General features: G+C 42.6%; 1 long non-coding RNA gene across 2 annotated transcripts in view; it reads left to right on the top strand.

Annotated features, from left to right (window-relative positions):
- Window positions 1–417: 417 nt before the first annotated feature.
- The window catches only part of LOC308471257, a 40,696-nt gene continuing 15,271 nt past the window's right edge, over window positions 418–25,842 (top strand). The window contains exons 1-3 of one of the 2 annotated variants that reach the window (XR_013982848.1): window positions 418–552; window positions 14,627–14,727; window positions 15,358–15,464. This is a non-coding gene — a long non-coding RNA (uncharacterized lncRNA). Of the gene's footprint in view, window positions 553–14,626; window positions 14,728–15,357; window positions 15,465–20,195; window positions 20,251–25,842 lie in introns of those variants that run through there. The other variant, XR_013982849.1, reaches the window with a different exon arrangement.

Genomic DNA, 25,842 nt, shown 5'->3' on the forward strand with positions numbered 1-25,842 from the left:
TGATAGATTCCACAAGGCTGTAGAGAGTTCAAAGAAGAGACAGGTTGCTGTTTTTCAAAACGCTATTCTGCTCGGCAGGATCTGCAATGTTTAGAATGTGTGGTGAGATTTGGGAACAGGCGCAAATCAAACTTTTAAATGCACACACACACACACAAACACACACAGTGCAGTTACTCACAAAGTGTGCAGAATAATTAAGTTGGTATGTGTGGGGCAGCCAACCCCCAAACCCAGAGACCCCATGCAGCACTGGATCTGCGCCCCCTAACCAATATGTCACAAGGGAAGGCATTATAAGAGAACAAGGAAGCGTTCGTGGTGAGTTCTAGCATGTCTTTTTCTAGAAAAACAGCACCACATGTGATTCCCAAGTAGTCTCCCATTCAGAAACTGATGAGTGTCTGAGGTGTTTAGCTTCAGCAAGGCCTCAGTGCCTCAGGAGTCCTCAAGCCAGTCAGGAGAGGTGCTGGAACTGAGTTCAAGTGAGTTCCAGCTGAAGAAAAGCGCTGATCGCATATATGCTGCCTTGAGTTCCACAGCTGAAAGAAGGTAGTGTATACTTTTCAATGTTTTTTTAAAAAAAAAAATCTGTTTTTTCTGTTTCTAGTTGTTTTATTAGACATCGTTTTAAGTTGGTTGGCTAAAATGTGATTAATAAATCAGTGGTGGGAATGTTCTTAATAATAAATTTACTAAATAAATAGCCCATTCACTTGTTTTTTCTCATAGCCTTTAGTATCTAGCTTCCCTTGCCTCTATGACTGCCACACAGCTGTTTTCCTTGACATTGACCTTTGCTTGTGTCTTTTGACCATGGGATGTCTCTCTGACTCCCATCAACCAATCCAGCTGCTGGCTCCTGCATCACAGCCAGCTGGGTTCTGCCTGTCATTCTGACCATTAGTCTTCTCTTAGACAGCTCTTTGCGCTGTCTGTTTCAAGGATCTATGTAAAAGCCCTTAATATGAAAGCTGAGTATCCAGTTTTCGAGTGTCGGTGCTTGCTTGATGCGAAACTGACAGCAGCAGCATGTTTTTGACCCATAAATATATTAACGGAAGACTTTGTAGCACGTCTTGGTAGGTTTCCACAAGCCGCATGAATATTCAGCATCAACGGGAGAGTATTCATCCATTGTAGAGAATGAATATATATTTCCGAACTCCTCACTTGAGAATCAAGAAATTCCCATCTCAAGGTCTTCCAGATCAGCCAAAGTTCAAGTTCTTATTTCTTCACCTTGACAAATATACGAGGCAGACGAGTGTGATACACAGTTCAGAGCATCGCTGGGTGATTCAGTAGCAAAGTCAGGAGGAGGCGAAGGATGAGCAATATTATGTAAATGCAGCCGTGCTGATTTAGAGGCGCAAATGGTGTTAGATTTCAAGGAATAAAAATAAAAAACCAAATTCCTACAATTGGATTTTAGGACGGTTAGTCATCCACATAAATAGAATAATGACGTGCCTGTCATTGAAAGGACCTTTTTATGAGAAGAGTAACTTTGAACTCCTGTTGAATGCTGATTTCCTCATTGAAACTCACCAACAGGATGGAATAAGAGGGCAGATGAAACAGCAGTCACCTGTGGAATGAGCAGCCCACCAGTTCACTGGCTTACATTGGGGTTCAGACATCTACAGTGGTGCCTCGCAAGACGAAATTAATTCGTTCCGCGAGTTTTTTTGTCTAGCGAATTTTTCGTCTTGCGAAGCACGGTTTCCCATAGGAATGCATTGAAATTCAATTAATGCGTTCCTATGGTCAAAAAAAGTCCAATCAAAGCCAAATTTGGAACAACAATAGTTTATTAACTGCTCTTTAAAGTCACACATACTTTAAAGAGCATATCAAAAATTGAAGGAACAATAAATTAAGTTTCTAAACATGACAGAAAAACATTTAAAAATTAACAAAGTGTACTGTACATACATTTTCTAAGACTCTGGGGGACCACTCGAAGAAGGTTCCTCTTCCACTCTTTGCTTCTTGCTGAGGAACCTGTCCATGGTCTGCTGCTTCATCCGCCTTTTCAGCAGCTCCCTGAGAGGCAACATGACCGTCGTATCAAAAGTGTTCGCTTGGTCATGTGCCACGTGCTTGTTAGGGTGGTGCCGCTCTGCAAAAGCCTGCACCTCCTTCCACTTCTGGCAAATGTCCCTCAGTTCTTTGGAGGACGGCCGTTCCTCAGTTGCTTCCTCCTCTTCCAGTGAGGCCTGCTCTTGCGCAACCTCTGCCTGCAGTTCAACCAGCTCCTGGGTGGTCAGCTCGTGGTCGTGCTCCTCCACCAGCTCGCTGACGTCCTCCTCTGTGACCTCCAGGCCCATGGTCCTCCCCAAGGCAACAATGTCCTGCACCACTGTCGACTCTGGTGCATCAGAGTCACTTGGTGCCACACAGTCCGGCCACAGGCTGCGCCAAGCGCAATTCAAATTTCTCTGGCTGATCCCGTTCCAGGCCGTGGTGATCATCTTCAAGCAGGTGACAATGTCGAAGTGGTCCTTCCAGAATTCCCGCAGGGTGATGGTGGTGCAATCAGTCACCTCGAAGCATCGCCTGAAAAGCTCCTTGGTGTAGAGTTTTTTGAAATTGGCGATGACCTGCTGATCCATCAGCTGGAGCAGTGGCGTGGTGTTAGGCGGCAGGAACATGATGTTGATGAAGCTGAACTCCTCCAACAAGTCCACCTCAAGGCCTTTAGGATGAGCAGGAGCATTGTCCATCAGAAGCAAAGCCTTCAGCGGCAGGTCGTTGTCCAGCAGGTACTGTTTGACAGCAGGGCCAAAAGCAAGATTGACCCAGTCCACAAACAGCACACGTGTGACCCAAGCCTTGCTGTTGGATCGCCACATGACACTCAGCTGCTCCTTGTCGACCTTGTGTTTCTTGAAGGCCCATGGGTTCTCCGAGTGGTACACCAGCAGGGGCTTGATCTTCAGGTCGCCACTTGCGTTGGCACAGAAGAGCAGGGTCAGGCGGTCCTTCATGGGCTTGTGGCCAGGCAACTTGGCCTCCTCCTGTGTGATGAAAGTCCTTTTGGGCATCCTCTTCCAAAACAGCCCGGTCTCGTCGCAGTTGAAGACCTGCTGTGGAACGTAGCCCTCCGTCTTCACAACCTCCAGGAACTCCAAGGCAAAGTCTTCAGCCACAGGAACATCAGAACTGGCAACCTCTCCATGCCTGACCACGATGTGGATTCCAGATCTTGCCTTGAACCGGTCAAACCAGCCTCTGCTTGCCTTGAAGACTTCTGGCTCGCCTGAGGTTCCTGGCTGTTCCCGGATGAGGTCTGCGTGCAAGGCCTTGGCCTTCTCACAAATGACGGCCTCAGTCACTGTGTCCCCTGCACGCTGCTTCTCTTCTAACCAGATGAGCAGCAACTTCTCGACCTCCTCCAGAACAGCTGGGCGGTTCTTCACGATCCTGGTGACTCCCTTGGCTGCATCAGTCGCAAGGATCTTCTCCCTCATCTTCAGGATGGTCCCGATGGTCGATGGGTTCCTGCCGTACTCCCTGGCGAGGTCCATCACACGCATTCCACCGTCGTGCTTCCAGATGATCTCCTTCTTCATTTCCAGCGTCACCTTCTCCTTCTTCCTCTCGCCAGCCTCCGCAGCAGCAGCAGTCTTCTTGGGTCCCATGGCAGCACAGCTCTTACCTTCGTAAACTCAGAAAAAGAAAAAAAAAAATCAGCAATTCAAACCCAAAACCAAGTCCTTGAATTCCAAACACCCAACCCAAAATCCAAAAACCCCCAAAAAAGTTTTTAAAGTTTAACTTACGAAATGGCTGCAAATCACCAAAGTCTTCAAAATCCTCAAATGGCTGCAAAAGAAGTTTTGGGAAAGCTTTAAAAATCACCAAAGTCTTCAAAAACCTCAACGGTTCCCCCAGCCCCTCCCCAACTGTTGCAAACCCCTCCCAAACTGTTGCAAACCCCTCCTCAACTGTTCCCCCATCCACCCAGCACACAGAAATTCAAACCCAGAAATTTTTTCAGAAAAAACCAACATGGCCCAATGGTCACAGAAAACCATAAAAATTCAAAAAAACCCACACAAGCTCCCAGATTCTTGCAAACCCCTCCCCAGCTGTTCCCCCAGCCACCCAGCACACAGAAATTCAAAACCCAGAATTTTTTTTCAAAAAAAAACACAACATGGCCCAATGGTCACAGAAAACCATAAAAATTCAAAAAAAAAAACCACACAAGCTCCCAGATTCTTGCAAACCCCTCCCCAGCTGTTCCCCCAGCCACCCAGCACACAGAAATTCAAAACCCAGAAATTTTTTTCAAAAAAAACCAACATGGCCCAATGGTCACAGAAAATCATAAAAATGCAGAAAAAACCACACAAGCTCCCAGATTCTTGCAAACCCCTCCTCAACTGTTCCCCCATCCACCCAGCACACAGAAATTCAAACCCAGAATTTTTTTTCAAAAAAAAATTAACATGGCCCAATGGTCACAGAAAATCATAAAAATGCAGAAAAAAACCACACAAGCTCCCAGATTCTTGCAAACCTCTCCCCAACACCAAGTCCTTGAATTCTAAACACCCCAACCCAAAATCCAAAACCCCCCAAAAAAGTTTTAAAAGTTTAACTTACCGAACAGCTGCAAAAGAAGTTTTGGAAAAGCTTCAAAAATTCAGCAAACTCTTTAAAAAGCTCAAAAAGGCCACCACACCGCATGCAATGTGTTGCTCCTCGAAGTCAAGTCGCAACTGCACCTCTTCCAGCAATGCACCCTGGGTATTCACGGTTTTACGAAAAAGGAAACAAACTTGCAAAACGTTTTCGTCTTGCGAAGCAAGCCCATAGGGAAATTCGTCTTGCGAAGCAACTCGAAAACGAAAAAACCTTTCGTCTTGCGAGTTTTTCGTCTTGCGAGGCGTTCATCTTGCGGGGCACCACTGTATTGCATTAGACACTTTGGATGCAGGGTGTGAGTGTATCCATGGGTGTAGCGTGGGTTGACAGTACCCGGGGCAGTGCAGAAGGGGGTGGGTGGGAAACAGACAGAGTACGCAAGGACATTCCATTGCCTAACAGAGTCCATGTCACCCAGGAAATCACAGCCACAGAGATAAGAAAAGAAGAGTCATTCCATAGTCTGGAGAGGTCACTTCCTGGTTTGCATGGAGAAGCCGTTTGCAATGGAGCCCAGCAACGGAAGTGAGCAGCTGCACTGAGGCAGCACTGGGTGTTGAAATTTTGCGCCCCAACAATTTTGCGCCCAGGGAAACCACCCCTGTGGGCCCCTCGCACTACGCCACTGAGGGTACCACCACTAGGGTGACCACCACCATGTGACCAATGCAACCAATGGGACAAGGTACATGTGCACACATGTGTGCCATGAGCCCCACAGTGCTGCTGGGGTCGGGCTTGGATTGGCAGGCTCTGACACAGGAGGAGGAGGAACAAGAAACAGGGGGTGGGGCGCGAACCCGTCGCAAGCGAGGGATTTCTCTGGGAGAGGAACCCTGGCTATTTCGGCCAGAAAAGGGGGGTTTTAGGGCAAAAAAACCCTCTTAAACCTCTGGGGGGTGTCCAGAGGGTCAGGTTCCCGGCAGTGCCTAAAAGCTGCCCGCCCGGCCGCCAGGTAACCTCGGAAAGGGGTGAAGAGCGCGGCGGAACGGGATAGCAGACTATCGGGAAGCCATTGCTACGGCCGAATAGCGAAGCCCTGAGCTTGCAAGGAACAGCGCTTCGCTCTTAAATTTAAGAAATTCGGACTTAAAATAATTATAATTGGATTGAAGAGACATTAAGGGAAGTACTGAAATAAAAAGGAGAAGATTTCAAGTTCAGCTGTCATCTGGAATCAGCACAGACGCAGCATTGCAAGGAGAGCCAGAAAGCGAAAGTGAGTTGCCGCTAGCGGCTATTGTTTCCGTTTCTCCCTAACTTTTAGAAACTTTTAGAAACTAAGTTAAAAGTTTAAAAGTAACCTTTATTGAGAATTTAAAGAGGTGGAAAAGCAAAGGGGGAACAGAAGGTTACTATTGTGGCAAGCAGAAGTCTTAGATGCAACGGAGGATATATGAGGATTGAATTGTTTTCCCACTTCTACTTTCACAATAAACTTGTTACGCCAGGAGAAGAGCTTCCGACTCCATTTTAACTTAGCAGAAAGGCTACAGCGGCAGAGAAGAAAGAAATAATATATTTCTCCACTTTCCTTTTTTTGGATGATTTTGGTTTTTTTGTCCTTTAATTTTTAAAAAATTGAAAATTAAATCTGGCAAAATTGAATTGGAAAATTTAACTTAAGTTAAATGACAATTATTTAAATTACTTAACTGTGGATTGGAGCCCCCTAGTGGATGGAATGAGATACTACAACTTGTTTTTCAGGATTTTTCTTTGTTAATGGAGTATTACTGAGGTGGAAGGAATACTTGGGTTCCTGTTTGGTTTCCTGTTCCCCATATTTTTGTGGAATGCCCTGCTTGGAATTATAAAAAACCTACCCTCTCAAATATTTATATCTCCTCTGAAATACCGTCTGGACTATTAAACAGAAAATAATTTGGACCTGGCTTTGGAACTTTAAACAGATAATATAGAACCAATTTTTTGATTTGAAATCAGAAGATATAAAATAAATTAAAACTATTTAGATTATAGCCATATTTTTGTTTTTATTTCGGAAGAAATTATTATTATTATTTTCCTCTTTTTTGGGAAACAACCATAATTGGATATCTTAAGGTAAAGGTACCCCTGCCCATACGGGCCAGTCTTAACAGACTCTAGGGTTGTGCGCTCATCTCACTCAAGAGGCCGGAGGCCAGCGCTGTCCGGAGAGACTTCCGGGTCACGTGGCCAGCGTGACAAAGCCGCATCTGGCAAGCCAGCGCAGCACACGGAAATGCCGTTTACCTTCCCGCCAGTAAGCGGTCCCTATTTATCTACTTGCACCCGGGGGTGCTTTCGAACTGCTAGGTTGGCAGCGCTGGGACCGAGCAACAGGAGCGCACCCCGCCACGGGGATTCGAACCACCGAACTTTCGATCGGCAAGCCCTAGGCGCTGAGGCTTTTACCCACAGCACCACCCGCTTCCCGACTGGATATCTTACTGGAATACAATTTAAATTATTCGGATTACAATCTGGATTACAATTTTATTATCTCAACTCAATTTATCTTTGGATTATAGTTTTATGCAGTTCATGAAATATCCAAGAGGACATCTAAAGAATCTAACTGAGGATTAGCCCGAGTGGGGGCAAGAAGACTGGACTACATCTTAATTCTGGTTCAGGTTTTGACTGCCTTCATGTTTAGAAGTGGTTAAAGGGGGAAGCATTCCCTCTTATAAAAGCTATGATCCGCTCCTCCTCTTCCTATATTATTTTTTAAAATTACGGAGTAAAACTAAGTAATTGTATTCTGTATTTTTATGTTTTGGAAAGGATATTAAAATTGTAACGGTGAAAACTATTTGAACAACTGGGAAACTGTTTAAGTTACATTGACTAAATATAAGGTAAATAACTAATTTGAGAAACTTGTTTTTGTATTGGTTATATCTTGGTATTTTTGTGAAGGGAAATGTCACATCAACCAAAAAAAGGGGTAGAGGGAGGGGCGCCAACTGACAGGAGAGCATCAAGGCAAGAAACAGAGTTTAGTAAAACTAAGTAATTGTATTCTGTATTTTTATGTTTTGGAAAGGATATTAAAATTGTAACGGTGAAAACTATTTGAACAACTGGGAAACTGTTTAAGTTACATTGACTAAATATAAGGTAAATAACTAATTTGAGAAACTTGTTTTTGTATTGGTTATATCTTGGTATTTTTGTGAAGGGAAATGTCACATCAACCAAAAAAAGGGGTAGAGGGAGGGGCGCCAACTGACAGGAGAGCATCAAAGCAAGAAACAGAGTTTAGAACAGAAATATTGAGAATGTTTGCAGAGATAAAACAAAGTGAAAAAAATCTGGAAACAAAATTGGAACAAGTAGATAATAAAATTGGGAAAATGGATAAAAAAATTGATGAGACAGTCAATGAACTGAAAGGGCAAATAAAAGAGGTATCCAAAAGAACTCAATCATTGGAGGAGGGGATGAAGAGGACAAAACTGGAAATGAGAGAGGTAAAACGAGAGGAAGAGAGGATGAAGACTGAGATGATGGAAATAAACAAATCACAGGAAGAAATTAAAGATGCGATGAATGAGCTGAGACAGAGAGAAGTGAATTTGAGGCTGAGATCAGTGCCAGAGATACAGAACGAAAATATAAAAGAGAGATTGATAACGGAAATTGCGCAGTGGCTGGAGATGCCAGCAGAAGAAGTTGCAAAAACAGTTCAAAATGCATTTAGAATGAAAGTAAGGACAAGTAAAGCAAGGAAATTCCCTGGTGACTGCTTAATTACATTCAAGGATAGAGAGATGAGAAATTTGATTTTACAGAAGAACAGAGATAAAAGACTATACATAGACGGGAATTACATAATTATCTTTAAAGATATACCAATAAGGCTGTTGAAACGAAGAGACCCATATAAGCCACTGTTGCAGATCCTTAAGAAAAACAAGATTGACTTCAGATGGGAATTTCCTGAGGGAGTCTCGTTCTTTTACAAAGGTAAGAAACGCAGATTGATAAGCCCAGAAGAAATAGGGAAATTTACGAGAAGGTACAAGGAATTACAAGTGGAAGAAGAAGAGGTCAAAGGTGCAGGAGGAGGAGCAGGATCCAGGGAAGAGTCTGAATCAGGAGAAGAAGAAGAACAGAATGGAAAGAAATCGGAAGAAGAAAAGGAAGAAGAAGAAGAGGTTGATAGGTTATAAGGAAACGAAACCAAATTTATTTAATTGGAAGACATTATGGCGTTAAAATTATGGAATTGGAACATTAATGGGATGAATGATAAGAAGAAACGAAACAAAATTGAACAATTTTTTAAAAAGAAAAATCTGGACATCATATGTTTACAAGAAACACATGTGGCAAAGAGACACAGGAAAATTCTGATTAACAAAAGACTCGGAAATGAATTTATTTCTTCGGACAAAGAGAAAAAAAGGGGAGTTGTGTTATACATTAAAAACAAAATCGAATCTCACCAAATATTTAAGGATGAAGAAGGAAGAATTATAGCAGTTCAGATTAAATGGCAAGGCGAAAAATTAATAATTGTCGGGATCTACGCACCAAATGGAAATAAGACTGATTTTTACAAAGCTCTGGAGGAAAAATTATTTGAGTACATGGATCAGAAAATTATAATAATGGGAGACATGAACGGAGTGGTTTCATTGGAAATGGATAGACTAAGAGAAGGAATGAATAAAGAAGGGAAATTGCCTAAGACCTTCTTTATGATGACTAAGAACTGTAACTTGATTGACATCTGGAGACTTAGACACCCATTGGAGAAGCAATTTACCTATTACTCAGAACCGAATCAGTCAATGTCAAGAATAGATCAAATATAGGTATCGAATGAATTGACTCCAAGAATTCAACAAATTGAAATACAACCCAAAGTAATTTCAGATCACAACCCAATAAAAATGGAACTAAAAGGTTTTGAAGAAAGAACTTTCAGATGGAGAATTAATGACTACTTGCTGGATGACCAGAAGATTGTAGAAAAAGCACAAAAGAAATTATCTGAATATTTTATGGACAATATCAATAAAGGTACAAAGATGAATATAGTTTGGGACGCAAGCAAAGCAGTTATGAGAGGATTTTTCATTCAGCAGAACTCATTGAAGAATAAAAACAGGGGAAAGGGGAAAAAAGAAATTTTAAAGCAGATTATGGATAATGAGCAAAAATTAATCAAAAAACCAAACAACTTAAAAATTAAGCAAGAGATTAAGACCCTTCAAACTCAATTTGCAATGATAATAAACAAGGAAGTAGAATGGAATATTAAAAGGTTAAGACAGAAAAACTTTGAGTTCGCTAATAAATCAGGAAAATGGCTTGCATGGCAACTTAAAAAGAGAAAGGAGCAGAGCACAATTAATAAAATTATGGTAAATGGCGAGGAGACAGTTAATCCGAAAGAAATCAGAAAAGGATTCTTGGACTTCTACAGGCAACTGTACAGAAATAAAGAAAGGAATAATATGAAGAAAATAGAAAGATATTTAAGAGATAAAAAGGTGCAGAAGATCCCGACAGAACAAAAAGACCAGCTGAACGCCCCAACAGAAACAGAGGAAGTAAAAGAGGTCATAAAAGAGTTGAAGAGAGGGAAAGCCCCGGGACCAGACAGATTTACATCAAGTTATTATAAAGAAATGAAAGATGTGTTGATGACCCCATTGAAAGAAGTTATGAACAATATCTTAAAAGAAAGCGACATCCCAGAAACGTGGAAAGAAGCATATATTACTTTGATTCCAAAACAAGAATCGGACTTAACCTAAGTTAAAAATTATAGGCCTATTTCATTATTGAACACGGACTACAAGATATTTGTGGGGATTTTAGCGAAGAGAATGAAAAAGATACTGATAAGAATTATCCATAAAGATCAAGCAGGTTTCCTACCAGGCAGACAAATGAAAGATAATAGAAGGAATATAATTAATGTTCTAGAATATCTGACTGCTAGGAACGAGAAACAAGCAATTTTAATGTTTGTGGATGCAGAAAAGGCCTTTGATAATATTGTATGGGAGTTTATGTTGAAAAATTTAGAGCATATGGATGTGGGGAAAGAGTTTCTAAATGGTATTAAGGCAATCTATACAGAACAGAGAGCAAAACTGATAGTTAATAGCGTAATTACAGAAGATATAAAAATATCTAAAGGAACAAGACAAGGTTGCCCGCTCTCGCCATTGTTATTTATAACAGTTCTGGAGGTCTTTTTAAATGCGATTAGACAAAATAAACAAATAAAAGGGGTGACAGTAGGTCAGAATGAGTATAAAGTTAAAGCCTTTGCCGATGATTTGGTAATAACAATCGAAGAACCAATAGAAAGTACAAAAGAGGTATTGGATGAGATTGAACAGTTTGGGAGGGTAGCCGGATTTAGACTGAATAAGAAAAAGACTAAAATGATTGCAAAAAATATGGAACAAAGTAAGATTGAAACAATGCAGCAACAGACGGAGATAGAGGTGGTGAAAAAGGCAAAATATCTGGGAATTTGGTTATCTCCCAAAAATATTGATTTGTATCAAAATAATTATATTCCGGTTTGGAAGAGAATAAGGAATGATCTGGAGGTGTGGGGTAGAATGAAACTATCTTTTTGGGGTAGAATTTCTACGATAAAGATGAGCGTACTGCCAAAGATGTTATTCTTATTTCACACTATCCCCATTATAAAGGGGATAGGAATTTTTAAAGAATGGCAAAGAGTGATTTCAAGGTATATCTGGCAGGGGAAGAAGCCAAGAATAAAATATAAGTTATTGACAGATGTAAAAGAAAGAGGAGGCTTCGCCCTACCAGATATGAAATTATATTATGAAGCAGCATGCCAATGTTGGCTAAAGGAATGGATAAAATTAGAAAATAAGGAGTTACTAGATCTTGAAGGTTTTAATACCAGATTTGGTTGGCACGCGTATCTATGGTGTGATAAGAAGAAAGTCCATAAAGGTTTTGGAAACCACATTTTCAGGAGTTCGCTAATAGAAATATGGGAAAGATATAAAAATTTACTGGAACCAAAAGTTCCACATTGGCTATCTCCGTTGGAGGTTATGAGTGTAAAAAAAATTAATATGAGAGGAAAATGGATCACATATGGAGAATTGGTAATTAAAGAAGGAGGAAAATGGAAACTAAAACAATATGAACAAGTTAAAGATCATGTATATGATTGGTTGCATTATTTCCAGGTAAACAAAATGTTTAAAAAAGATCTAAAAGAAAGTGGTTATGTAGAAAAAGATTCTAAATTCCAAACAGATATAATAAACAATGAATGTAAAACTTTGTCAAAAATGTATAAGATATTGTTGGAATGGCATACGAAAGATGAAGAGGTTAAATCGGTAATGATACAATGGGCCAAAGATTTTGGATATAACATACAATTTGATGATTGGGAAAAACTGTGGAAAGAGAATGTAAAATTTACTGCATGTATGGCATTGAAATAAAATGTTATGAAAATGTTTTATAGATGGTACATTACACCAGTAAAACTAGCAAAGATGTATAAGACGTGTAACAAATGTTGGAAATGTAAAGGAAAAGAAGGAACATTCCTTCGGATGTGGTGGGAATGTAAGAAAGTGAAAAGTTTTTGGGAAATGATTTATAATGAAATGAAAAAGATGTTAAGATATACTTTTGTAAAAAAAACAGAGGCTTTTCTTTTAGGGATCACAGGAAAGGAAATAAGAAGAAAAGACTGTAAACTCTTTCAATATGCAGTTACGGCAGCTAGAATCTTGTTGGCCCAGAAATGGAAACAAGAGGAAATACCGACGATAGAAGAATGGAGAATGAAACTGACAGACTATGCGGAATTGGACAAACTGACTGGGAAAATTAGATACATCAGAGACCAAAAGTTCATCGAAGACTGGGGAAAGTTTGTAGATTATCTGAAAAATGTGTGTGATGTGAAAACAATGCTAGTGGGATTTCAGGAGGCACTGTAAAAACAAAGAAGTATTGTTAATATGAAATAAAAGGAGAAGGGAAGCTTAATGGCAATACGAATGAAGGGAATGCGTATTAAGGATATAAATATGGATGATTGTCAGAGAGGCTGAAGGAAGTTCAAAAAGAGATGATTTGTTAAAATTTGGTTAAAAATTTATAATTGTATGGAAAACTAATAAAAATTTATTGGCAAAAAAAAAGAAACAGGGGGTGGGGACTCAATGGTGGGTGGAGGAGGTGGGTATCTCCTCTTTCCATACTGACTTCATGCCAGCTCTCTCCTCCAACCTTCCTGCAAAGCAATGTGGGCTGGGGAGGACTTTGGTCAACTGAGGAGGGAAGCTGGAGGTTGCAATATCTGAACAAGTGTCTAAACTGGAAGGTGCAAGTTTGTTGCCTAGAACCAATTGCCACCTTCTCAGATGGGTTCAGACCTTCTCACCCCAACAGAGCATGCATTTGTAATCTCAGTATTCCCGCAAGGCGAGAGAGCCTCGTGAGTGACGGCAACATGCCTCATCTTCAAAAGCTTGGCAGGAGGGACAGGGAAACTTATTGGGACGTCTTTGTTATCTCCATCCAGTTCCAAACTACTTTGCCCTCCCCTCCCCATCACCTGACTCGCGATTCCTTAACACAGTGTTTATTGCCAGACCTGTACCACGACTTGCCTGAATAAAGAACTCCTTTTTACTTACAAGTAAGAGCCTCTGTCTGCTTGTGTTTGGGGTGGGAGCCAGGACAACCTCTATAATTTATTCCCCCCTTTTAAGTGGGAAAGGATCCCATGCAATCTGTGTCACACGGTACACATGGGGTACCATAGGAAAGAGTGGGGAACAGCCCTCTGAGTTTCACTGTGATAGCATTTTTAAAAGAGAGCCAGTGTGGTGTAGTGGTTAAGAGCGGTAGTCTCCTAATCTGGGAAACCGGGTTCGCGTCTCCGCTCCTCCACATGCAGCTGCTGGGTGACCTTGGGCCAGTCACACTTCTTTGAAGTCTCTCAGCCCCACTCACCTCACAGAGTGTTTGTTGTGGGGGAGGAAGGGAAAGGAGAATGTTAGCTGCTTTGAGACTCCTTAAAGGGAGTGAAAGGCAGGATATCAAATCCAAACTCCTCTTCTTCTTCTTCTTCTTCTTCTTCTTCTTCTTCTTCTTCTTCTTCAAAGTGCATTGATGCCTGTACATTTCATGTTATCCATTAATACAATGGGATGGTGTCCATTTAATATTATACCAGCAAAATGCCCATGGATGGCAGGCTTCTGTGTCACAAAAACTGTTGGGATGCTGTGCATCTTTATGTGTTACATGACTAGGATAGGGTCTCTACAATGGAGCTCAAACCTGGAGTCAAAGGTAGGGTGCATTTTTCTTTCTACAGCAACATTGTTCCAAGTGTCACATTTTACTATCCCCTAAAGCAGTGGATGGAACGCGGGTGGCGCTGTGGGTTAAACCACAGAGCCTAGGACTTGCTGATCAGAAGGTCGGCGGTTCGAATCCCCGCGACAGGGTGAGCTCCCGTTGCTCAGTCCCTGCTCCTGCCAACCTAGCAGTTCGAAAGCACATCAAAGTGCAAGTAGATAAATAGGTACCACTCCAGCGGGAAGGTAAATGGCGTTTCCGTGCGCTGCTCTGGTTCGCCAGAAGCAGCTTAGTCATGCTGGCCACATGACCCAGAAGCTGTACACTGGCTCCCTCGGCCAATAAAGCGAGATGAGCGCCGCAACCCCAGAGTTGGCCACGACTGGACCTAATGGTCAGGGCTCCCTTTACCTTTCCTAAAGCAGTGAATGGTATCCATTTATACGGATGTTGTGATATGAGTGCTTAAGAATACCCTGTACACTGGGACTAAACTGACTCCCTGCCCTTGGTGTCTGCATCCAATTAAGTGTTCAGTTATTTGCATAGCCCCACCCCTTTCTCTGCCCAGCACAACACTAGGTTTGGTTTCTTGGTCATACTACAATGAACTCAGTTTTATGTCCCTCTCTAGGCACCAAATGAGAGAAGGAACAGCAATGGAAGGGACCACCAAGATATATACAGAAATATTAAGACCTGCTCCCTTATATCCTAGTGGGGACTTATGGCTATGTAAGCATCCAACCTACACTGTATTTTTCCTTTAAACGTTTTTTAAGTGCTTCCTAGAATTCTGAAATCTTTTCGGTTCTCTTTAGCATCAATTAAGCTGACCAGGTTTTAAACAATCTGCTTCTGTGTGTTGCTGCACAGCTGACAGCTTCAAAGGGAAGATTATCACTTCCCCAGATTGACATTTGCCTTGTTTACATTGTTACTTTGCAAATCATTAAGTCCTGGCAGCCTACGGTGGTGTTTGGTTACCTTGTGGGGGTAATCAGCACTTTGGAGAGCTCCTGTTACATTGCAAAGAAGGTTGGAATGCCCCTAAAATGAAATGTATATGTTGGTGCATGAAATGAGCAAAGAAACTCACCCTTTGATTTTGAAATTATCTATTGGTCTTGGAGGTGTGAAGGACCGGGGTGGGGGGAGGGAACGGAAAAATAGGGAGAGGACCACCCCCACTCCCAAATTTCTGGCTTTTTTTTACCAGGCCTTTACATCTCTAATTGCCCTGCACAGATTTGACTGTACTATAATCACAGAGCTCTCCTCAAAAGGACACCCAAGGTCTCAACTTATTTTACATACATCAATTTACTATTTATTATCTTACATTATGTTTCACCTTTCTTCCAGCATAGAACACAAGGTAGCATACACGTGGATAAGGTCCAGTCAATGACCAGATCCATGTCTGCTCAGCTGCTACAAGGTGGTAGCCTCATGAGTCTTCAGAAGTCATATGTTGCATTATTTCTACAGTTCACAAGTGTAAGAAGTCATATCAGCAACTGGAGGAGGAGGAGAGGTCAGAGGTTGGAGAAAAGACTATAAGTGGAGGTGTTAATAATAATAATAATAATAATAATAATAATAATAATAATAATTTATTTATACCCCGCCCATCTGGCTGGATTTCCCCAGCTGCTCTGGGCAACTCCCAACAGAATATTAAAAACACAATAAAACATCAAACATTAAAAACTTCCCTAAACAGGGCTGCCTTCAGATATCTTCTAAAAGTCAGATAGTTGTTTATTTCCTTGACATTTGGTGGGAGGGCGTTCCACAGGGAGGGTGCCACTAGCGAGAAGGCCCTCTGCCTGGCTCCCTGTAACCTGGCTTCTCGCAGCGAGGGAACTGCCAAAAGGCCTTCGGAGCTGGATCTCAGTGTCCGGGCAGAACGATGGGGGTGGAGATGCTCCTTCAGGTATACAGGACCAGGGATGTTTAGGGCTTTACCCATCCTTGGGGACCCCTAGGATACTCCCCACACCTACTCGAAATGTGTGTGGAAAGTGCAGTTGACTGGGACATAGCTGGGCAGTTTAAGGAAGCTCCATTCACCTTGTGTCTGCCCATTAAACCAAGCCTAGAGTGAGAAACCAGAGAGATGTCAACAGTTTCCCTTTGTAAGACATTTGTGGGTGAGTTGAGAGTTCTTTTAGAGCCTGGATAAGAGCCAGCAGGCTGAGAGGGAGGGTGTGGCTAAAAGAGAAGGAATCAATATTCAGTTTTTATTTATTAGTAAATAATAAATATTTTTTATTTGTTTTTATTTGTATCTATGTACTTATGTAATATAGTCGTACCTTGGTTTTCAAACAGCTTAGTTCTCGAACATTTTGGCTCCCAAACGCGGCAAACCCAAAAGTGACTGTTCCGGTTTGCAAACTATTTTTGGAAGCCGAATGTCTGATAGGTCTTCTGCAGCTTCCAACTGGCTGCAGGAGCTTCCTGCATCGAATCAGAAGCTGCCCTTTGGTTTCTGAACGTTTTGGAAGTTGAACAGACTTCTGGAATGGATTCCGCTTGACTTCCGAGGTACGACTGTAATTCCAATATTTTGTTATAAGTTGTCAGTTGTGGCTTCAGTTTTCTGTACACCACTTAGGGGTATTTTTAATACATTAAGCAGTTTGGAAAGGATGTAAATAAATAAATAATTTCAAACCCATGTTAGGGAGTGGATAGCACTGTGACCTAAATCACTGAGCCCCTTGGGCTTGCCAATCGGAAGGTCGGCAGTTCGAATCCCCACAACGGGGTGAGCTCCCGTTGCTCTTTCCCAGCTCCTGCCAGCCTAGCAGTTCAAAAGCACACCAGTGCAAGTAGATAAATAGGTACCACTGCGGTGGAAAAGTAAACAGCGTTTCCGTGTGCTCTGGTTTCCGTCATAGTGTTCGATTGCGGCAGAAGCAGTTTAGCCATGCTGGCCTCATGACACAGAAAGCTGTCTGTGGACAAATGCTAGCTCCCTCAGCCTGAAGCAAGATGAGCACCGCAACACCATTGTCAAGTTTGACTAGACTTAACCATCCAGGGGTCCTTTACCTTTACTTTACCTTTATCAAACCCTTGTGTACACTATCAGTCAGGGACAGTTACAGCTATGCATACAGCAAGTGATCACACCTTTTGAAGCTGCAGCTCATTTTGGGTTCCCATTCTGGGTATATATGGTAAAATACAGGTGTGGATTCCCATGGGTTTTGTACTGCATTGCAGCCAGCAAAGGCGCTCCCATTCAGACAAGGACTTCCATTTGTGCAATGGAATTTCCCCTTCTGCTACTCTCATTTCATGCCCCCCCCCCAATTCTGTTCTAGAGGTTTGGGGGACACTCAAAACAGCTTTGGGGGAGCAAAGGGAACAGGTGAGGTAGGAGCAGAATTTTCATTGAGCAAACAGATGAGAGATGACTGCAAGCAATCAACCCGACATTGTGAAATAACCTGTTCTGTACCAGTAATGTTGTTGTTGTTTAGTCGTTTAGTCGTGTCCGACTCTTTGTGACCCCATGGACCAGAGCATGCCAGGCACTCCTGTCTTCCACTGCCTCCCGCAGTTGGGTCAGACTCATGTTTGTAGCTTCGAGAACACTGTCCAACCATCTCGTCCTCTGTCGTCCCCTTCTCCTTGTGCCCTCCATCTTTCCCAGCATCAGGGTCTTTTCCAGGGAGTCTTCTCTTCTCATGAGGTGGCCAAAGTATTGGAGCCTCAGCTTCAGGATCTGTCCTTCCAATGAGCACTCAGGGCTGATTTCCTTAAGAATGGATAGGTTTGATCTTCTTGCAGTCCATGGGACTCTCAAGAGTCTCCTCCAGCACCACAATTCAAAAGCATCAATTCTTCGGCGATCAGCCTTCTTTATGGTCCAGCTCTCGCTTCCATACATCACTACTGGGAATATCATAGCTTTAACTATACAGACCTTTGTCAGCAAGGTGATGTCTCTGCTTTTTAAGATGCTGTCTAGGTTTGCCATCGCCTTTCTCCCAAGGAGAAGGCGTCTTTTAATTTCGTGACTGCTGTCACCATCTGCAGTGATCATGGAGCCCAAGAAAGTAAAGTCTCAATATTTGGCTTGTTTACAGGGGGTGAGAATGCCACCACATATATTGACATGAAGCAGCATCTATATGGTATAGTGAACTGTCCATAGCATTGCTCAGTCCTTTTCCATCAGAAGTAAATTCCACTGAGTTCAGTGGAACTTACTCCTGGGGAGTGAGTAGCAAGCAAGGGTGCGGAAGGTTGCAGAAGTACAGTTACAACAGTGTCGTTCTATTTTTAAAAAATTAATGAAAGGAGGCCAGGAAAGGCATTCTCCAAAAATGCAATGCTGATTAACCCACATAATTGATACTTTTTTAAAATTTATTTTTATTGAATTTTACAAGAAGAGAAAGAGAAAGAGAAACAAAGAACAATACATAACACTGTAAACACATTTATATACATCTTTTCCAAAATGCAAACTAAAAAAAAAGACAAAAGAAAAGGGGAGGAAATACTTTTCATAACCAATAATATTACCAAATTCATGCTTCAAACCTATACAATATATAAATCCTAATTAAAATATTATAAAAGACTTCCACCGCATTCACCGCACGTCTCTTAGTTATCTTGCTCGCCTTTACACCTGTTCTTCAATCATTTCCCTTCCTTGGGTTCTTTCATAATCTGTCAAATCTTTATGTTCTCTATTTTCTCCACAAGGTTAGTCTAAGCACAACCAAACTTTCGTATTTGAGCCCTGCTTGTATAAATATTCATTTAAGCATTCCCATTGTTTCTGAACTGTAGTTTTGGATTTATGCCTTATTAAATCCGTCAATTTTGCTAACTCCAGGTACTCACATAGTTTACTTAACCATTCTCCTTTTGTTGAGATATAATTTCCTTTCCAATGACTGGCTACCAACATTCTCGCTGCTGTTGTTGCATACAGAAAGATGTTAATTTTGTCTTTGGGGATATCCTTACTCAAGATTCCTAGCAAATATGCTTCTGCCCTTTTGATATATGATTCTTTTAAATTGATGTTGTATTTTTAACACAGAGGTGAAGTGCAATACAGACACACAAAAGTGCACTACACTACAAAGTACCAGCAGATGCCTCAAACTCAAACAAGTGAGCCACACTACTACCCTGCAGTGGTCTTTAATGTGTTTCTCTGTTTAAATCCCCATGGGAAGGGAAACAGCTTGGGCTGTATAAAGGGTTATGTGCCCCTCCCTGGCCATCATCTCTCTGTTGCTGATCATTCCGCCAGAGGTGGCATTTCTGCTTCAAAATGTGTTATCATTTTGTGGAGTGACTGGGAATGGCGCTTTCTACATGAAAAATGTTGTGAGATCAGTTCTCATGCTGAAAACAAATTCCTGGGACCAAGAATGTCTCAGACGACCCTATTCATTAATTCTCACAGTGCAATCCTAAGTATGTTTTCTCAGAAGCAAATGCCTCTTCGCTCAATAGATCTTACCCATACAAGTGTGCAACCCTATTGGAACACAGTGGGGCTCACTTTTAAGTACAGTCTAACTGTATTTTGCTTAATTATTTAAAATATTTTCACGCTGACTTTAAGGGGGGGGGAGACGCTCCTAAGGCAGTGCACCATTAAAATACAGCCATGATATTCAAACCCATAAAAGCCAGTAGAAATAAAACGTAAGCATGCAGCCCAGACAATAGAAAAATGCAGTACGTAGCTACAAAAATGATGATGTTGATAATAATAATAATAATAATAAACTGTCAGCAGAACACAACTCAAGAAAAAAGCAGACAAACACAATGGGGTCTTCAGAGCTTCTTTTTTATAAAAAAAAATATTATTAAACAATTCCAACATAACAAATTGTCAATCCATATAATCACATACGTTATTTTTCCCCCTTTCCCGCCCTTCAATCCCTCCCTCCCCTCCAAAGACTTCCCTCAGCTCCTCTCTCTGATTTCTCTGCACATATTGTTCTCTGCATGTTATAAAATTATATATATCCTTGCCTTATCTATCATGTAATCAACCAATACATTTGTGTATGTTCATTTTGTTGTCTTTTTAGTTAATTTGTAAAAAGTTCCCATTGTCCCTTAAAGTCACAGTTGTCCTTATCAGGCAGTTTATATGTCAATTTAGCCAACTCTGCATAACTCATCCATTTTTCTTGCTACAGGTCTTTGGAGCTTTGATAAAGACCTGAAGCGACTGGGACTGCTGGAGCACAGCTGGTAAAGTGTTCCAGCAAACATCCACGTCCGCTCCCCTGAGTCACTGTTTTGCACGGGGCTCCAGCTGATCCACCTGAGCTGCATAAATCTGGTCTGCATAGCACTGCTGTGCAGGATTAGCAAACATGACTTGCTGCTGCATAGCTCCATTTCAGCAAACCATACTTTGCTCTACGACAGGAAACCTGGCTCTATTTGGTGCAGTTAGCTTTTTTTAATTTTTATTTTTTAACCATGATTTGAGAGCTTTGAGGATTCATATTTATTTAGCCTCCTGAGCCATGGAAACTAGGAAGCGCCTGAAAGCCGAGAGATTTTTTTCGCATGACTCAGTGTACCGGGCTCCAACAAGGGAAAACCATGAATGATATTATGAGACTCGCGACGGGCCTTGGCAGCCTGGCTATCTGCACAACTCAGATTCGCAGCCTTAACATCTGGCCTATCAAAGGGGGAAGCGTGCAAATGTCCCCTTTAAGGGGAGCTGGGATGCCGCTGCAGCATTTCTGGGAACTGGGAGCTGGGATGCGAACTGCTAATTTATTCCAGAGGTCCCTCTCTGCTCTCTTTAACAGTGCAACTCAGCAGCATCCAGATCAAGTCATGTTGCATAATAAGGACTTGGGGTCAGCTCGGCATATCTCACTTTTACTGTGCCAGGTTTTCGGCTTGTTATTTGTACAGGGAAAGGTGCTACATCTACTGAATGACACCATTGGAGGGCCGTGCGCTTCCATTCCCAAAGGCTGCATAAATGACAGTACGGGAATGCTTGGCTTAGTCAGATTTAGTAAGGAACAGCCAGCCCCTTCAGAGCTCTTCTGGCAAATAGCAGCAAACCGTGTCTATTTCTCCTTGTTCGCTGAGAAAAATAATGAATCCTGGGGAAACCCATTAAAGGTGCCATTTTTTAATGTTATTATTAAATTGTCACCGACCCATTTAAATTTTATTTCGCCAATCAACTGTGGTGTGCTTTAACTCTTCCATGGATCCACTGGTTGACTTAAGCCAGGGGTCAGCAAACTTTTTCAGCAGGGGGCCGGTCCACTGTCCCTCAGACAGTTTTTTTTTGGGGGGGGGGAATGAATGCATTTCTATGCCCCACAAAAAAATCAGAGATGCATTTTAAATAAAAGCACACATTCTACTCATGTAAAAACACCAGGCAGGCCCCACAAATAACCCAGAGATGCATTTTAAATAAAAGGACACATTCCACTCATGTAAAAACACGCTGATTCCTGGACCGTCCGTGGGCTGGATTTAGAAGGCAATTGGGCCAGATCCAGCCCCTGGGCCTTAGTTTGCCTACCATGACTTAAACCCTCACTAGCTACAGAATCTCAATATACTGTTATGCTTGAACCACTTTTCCAAGCGGTGAGAGATTCCTGGGGTCCAGCTCTGTCTCAGGTTTAATTTCTTTGGAAAGAAGTTGCCAGAGCACTATTCTGCAACCATCTTGGGCATACCCTTATGAGCATCTTGGCTCAGAAGCCTGCATTTCCTCTGGAAAAGTTAATTAGTCTAGAAAGGATCTAACAAACAGAGAGAAAATGCACTTTGAATGTTTCCTGTCCAAACTGTGAAGCACTGGACCTCCTGAAATCGTTAATGTCCAGCCTTCTTACAGTTCCTCATCTGATCAAAGCAATTATATATCAATTGTCTATGGAGAGTCCTGATATTTTGAGAGTCTTTCTCAATACAGTGGTAGTAAAGTAAAGGTAAAGGTACCCCTGCCTGTACGGGCCAGTCTTGACAGACTCTAGGGTTGTGCGCTCATCTCACTCTATAGGCCGGGCAGTGGCGTAGCGTGGGGGGTGCAGGGGGGGCCGGCCGCACCGGGCGCAACATCTGGGGGTTAGGGTTAGGGGGCGCAAATCCACAGGTTAGGGGGCGCAAATCCACGGGTTAGGGGGCGCAAATTACTTGCCTTGCCCCAGGTGCTGACAACCCACACTACACCACTGAGGCCGGGAGCCAGCGCTGTCCACAGATACTTCCGGGTCACGTGGCCAGCGTGACAAGCTGCATCTGGTGTGCCAGCGCAGCACACGGAAACGCCGTTTATCTTCCCGCTAGTAAGCGGTCCCTATTTATCTACTTGCACCAGGGGGGGCTTTCGAACTGCTAGGTTGGCAGGCGCTGGGACCGAGCAACGGGAGCGCACCCCGCCGCGGGGATTCGAACCGCTGACCTGACGATCAGCAAGTCCTAGGCGCTGAGGTTTTACCCACAGCGTCACCCGCGTCCCTCAATACAGTGGTACCTCGGGTTAAGTACTTAATTCGTTCTGGAGGTCCGTTCTTAACCTGAAGCACCACTTTAGCTAATGGGGCCTCCTGCTGCCGCCGCGCCACCGGAGCACAATTTCTGTTCTCATCCTGAAGCAAAGTTCTTAACCCGAAGCACTATTTTTGGGTTAGCGGAGTCTGTAACCTGAAGCATATGTAACCTGAAGCGTATGTAACCCGAGGTACCACTGTAGACCCAGAACTCCTGAGCTCAGAGTCTCCCTTGAGGCGTCCACTACTCTCTTTCCCCCAAGTTTCCCCCATGTGTCCTTTGTTTGCTGGCACACACTCGGCCTAAATTTTTGGACTTTCTGGCTGGGTACCTGTTCTTGCATCTCTGAACCCCCAAACTGATTCTGGAAAGCTCTTGCCGGGATCAACTCAGCCAGTCTGACTTTACACCCCTGGCTCTGAGTGCTACATTTTGCATTCCCACTTCCAATGAACTGCACTTGATAATACTCTCAGAAACCAATGGGTTTGGTTGATTGGTTGGTTATCTTCTTTTTCTTTACTCTGAAACGAAGGATCCTCAGACCCTCTGCTGTGTGGACACAGCATATAGAAGGAAAGGTACAGCTTGCCATCACCGCCCCCCAACAATCACCTTGGTCAGCTTTTAATTTCAGCATCAATTCTCCCCTTCTTCTTTGGAAACAATCCACCAAGCGGCCTCTATGGCTAGCAGCTGCCTCACTCCACATTTCTCCAGATTTCCCTTCGATCTCTAGGACAGCCTTTGCAGTTACCTATCAAATTGCTGTTTTGTTATTCATTCTCAATAAAACTCCATTTGTCGGGAAGCAGTGGTCTCACTCTGCTGCTCCCTGAATACTTTACAAGGACACTCCAATACTTGACTAAATGATCTGAAGTCACTCATGCTGTGCTCCTTTGGTATTGGAAGGGGTGCCAGTTTGTGGGTGAGATCCTGTGCTCCAGGAGAACAGAGCCAAGGGTACAGTGGGGAATGGTTCCCATTGCTCCCATTGAGCTAAATTCCCACCAGCCAGCTGTGTTCCAGAACACGGGTGGTGCTGCGGTCTCTTGGGCTTGCCAATCAAAAGGTCAGCAGTTCGAATCCCCGCAATGGAGTGAGCTCCCATTGCTCTGTCCCAGTTCCTGCCAACCTAGCAGTTTGAAAGCATGCCAGGGCAAGTAGATAAATAGGTACCACTGCGGCGGGAAGGTAAACGGCATTTCCGTGCACTCTGGTTTCCGTCACGGTGTCCCGTTGCAGCAGAAGCAGTTTAGTCATGTTGGCCACGTGACCTGGAAAGCTGTCTGTGGACAAACACTGACTCCCTCGGCCTGAAAGCGAGATGAGCACCGCAACCCCATAGTCGCCTTTGACTGGACTTAACTATCCAGGGGTCCTTTGCCTTTGATTTCTGCTGTGGGAGAAATAGCTTGCATGATAACAGAATATTCAGATGACCTGATGAAGATCCAACTATTGAGACCTATCAGCCAATCTCCTAAAGAAAAGAAGTACTTGGCAACTTTACCAGAACTATAAAGGGAATCTTAATACATATTAATACAGCAGTACATCTGGCTCTGTTAACTGTCTTTGTACAGACCCCTCCCAGTCTTATGCTACCAATAAGCACTTCGTACTATGAACTTGCACATTCCAAAGCTGATGAATTAAATTTAATAGGAGATGCAAGGCTGTAGCCAAAAAAAACATTCCTGCATCTCCTTTTTCTTTCTCTCGTATAGAATCTAAGGATACTGAATGCAAGATAATATAGCATGAAGCTGTAAATTTCCCCATTACTCCTTCTTTCTTCCTTGGCTGACACAGTTTTTTATTCCGATTCAAAACTGTTGCAGTTCCCAAAGGGAAGATGCTCCAATCCCTTAATCATTTTTGTCATCCTTTTCCATGATCTCTTCTAAATCCTCAACATCCATGTTGAGACGGTCATCCAGCTGACCGCAGTATTCTAAATCTGTAGGCACACCATAGGCTAATGTAATAGCATGGTGATACCTGTAACTATATATCATGCACAGTATATAACTATATTGGGTAATAGTCATAAAGGAAGTTAACACCAATGGGTGCTACCTACTCAATTTGCATGAAGACAATTAGATATATAGATGACTCATTAAGCTGTTATGTTAGCAACCAGATCATACTAGGAGGGCGAAAGCTCAACTTATTTTATAAATATCCACATTACAGAGCTGTTTCATATGCTAAATACATTGGTACCTCTGGTTACGGATTTAATCCGTAACTAGAGGTGCTGCTTCTGTGCATGTGTTTGGCGTGATAGAGTGCTTCTATGCGCACACGCGGCATGCAGAGTGCTTCTGCGCATGTGGCAAAACCTGGAAGTATACACATCTGGGTTTGCTGCGGCCGTAACCTGAAGATTCCGTAACCTGGAAGTTACGCAACACGAGGTACCACTGTAAATGGCATGCATAGTTGCGCAACTTTTTGTTTCTCTGCCTCGCTTATAAATCCCTGGAGCGGAGCAGAGTGAAGCCGACTCATTTTCGGTCCTCTCACCTGGCCTTGCCCCCAGCGGTGCCACGGATTGGCTCATTTGAATGGGGGTTTGGCGGGAACCCCAATGGTCTGTGGCACTGGGAAGGCAGGCCAGCTCCAACAAACCTGGCATGTCACAAGGGGCATCGGAGGTGCTGTGCGCTGGTTCGCAAATGGCGCCCACAGTCAGAGGTGTGAGCGGTTATTGTCTACTTTCACATAAGCAAATTCTGTTAGCTTTACGACTGAATGAAATATAACTATTAATCCATTGCTTTAATGTTGGGATGCTAGATATTTTATTTATTTCTATTTATTAAATGCATTTATAGACGAGCCTTAATTTTTAAAAAAAATTCCCAGAGTGATTCAGCAATCACACAGTTCATAACAGACAAAAAGAAAACCATAAAACCGTCTTCAATCCTAAAACAGCAACAAGGGAACAATTCCATAGACTGCTCTACAGATCAAATCTGGTGACAACCTCAAGAAAGTCTGAAGGCCAGAATGAAAAGATATATTGGTGGCTGTAACAATTTTTGCCCCATTTGGTGGCTATAAAGAGTTTTGCTGCCATTAAAGGTCTTACCCAGAGGCTTTGTAATTTTAAGGACATATTGTGTCTAAATAAAATCTAGAGTTTTCTCTCAGCTGAAAGGTCCTCTAAATTCAAAGCATCTTCTAAGCCTTAGACAGAAATTCAAGAAAATCAACCGGTGGTGATTCCGGTTTCCAACTACATTAGTTGATGAACTGAATAAGCTACAATGGTGCAGAGAC

Source organism: Podarcis pityusensis, assembly GCF_964106645.2.
Source record: "Podarcis pityusensis genome assembly, chromosome: 2".
Lineage (NCBI taxonomy): Eukaryota > Metazoa > Chordata > Lepidosauria > Squamata > Lacertidae > Podarcis > Podarcis pityusensis.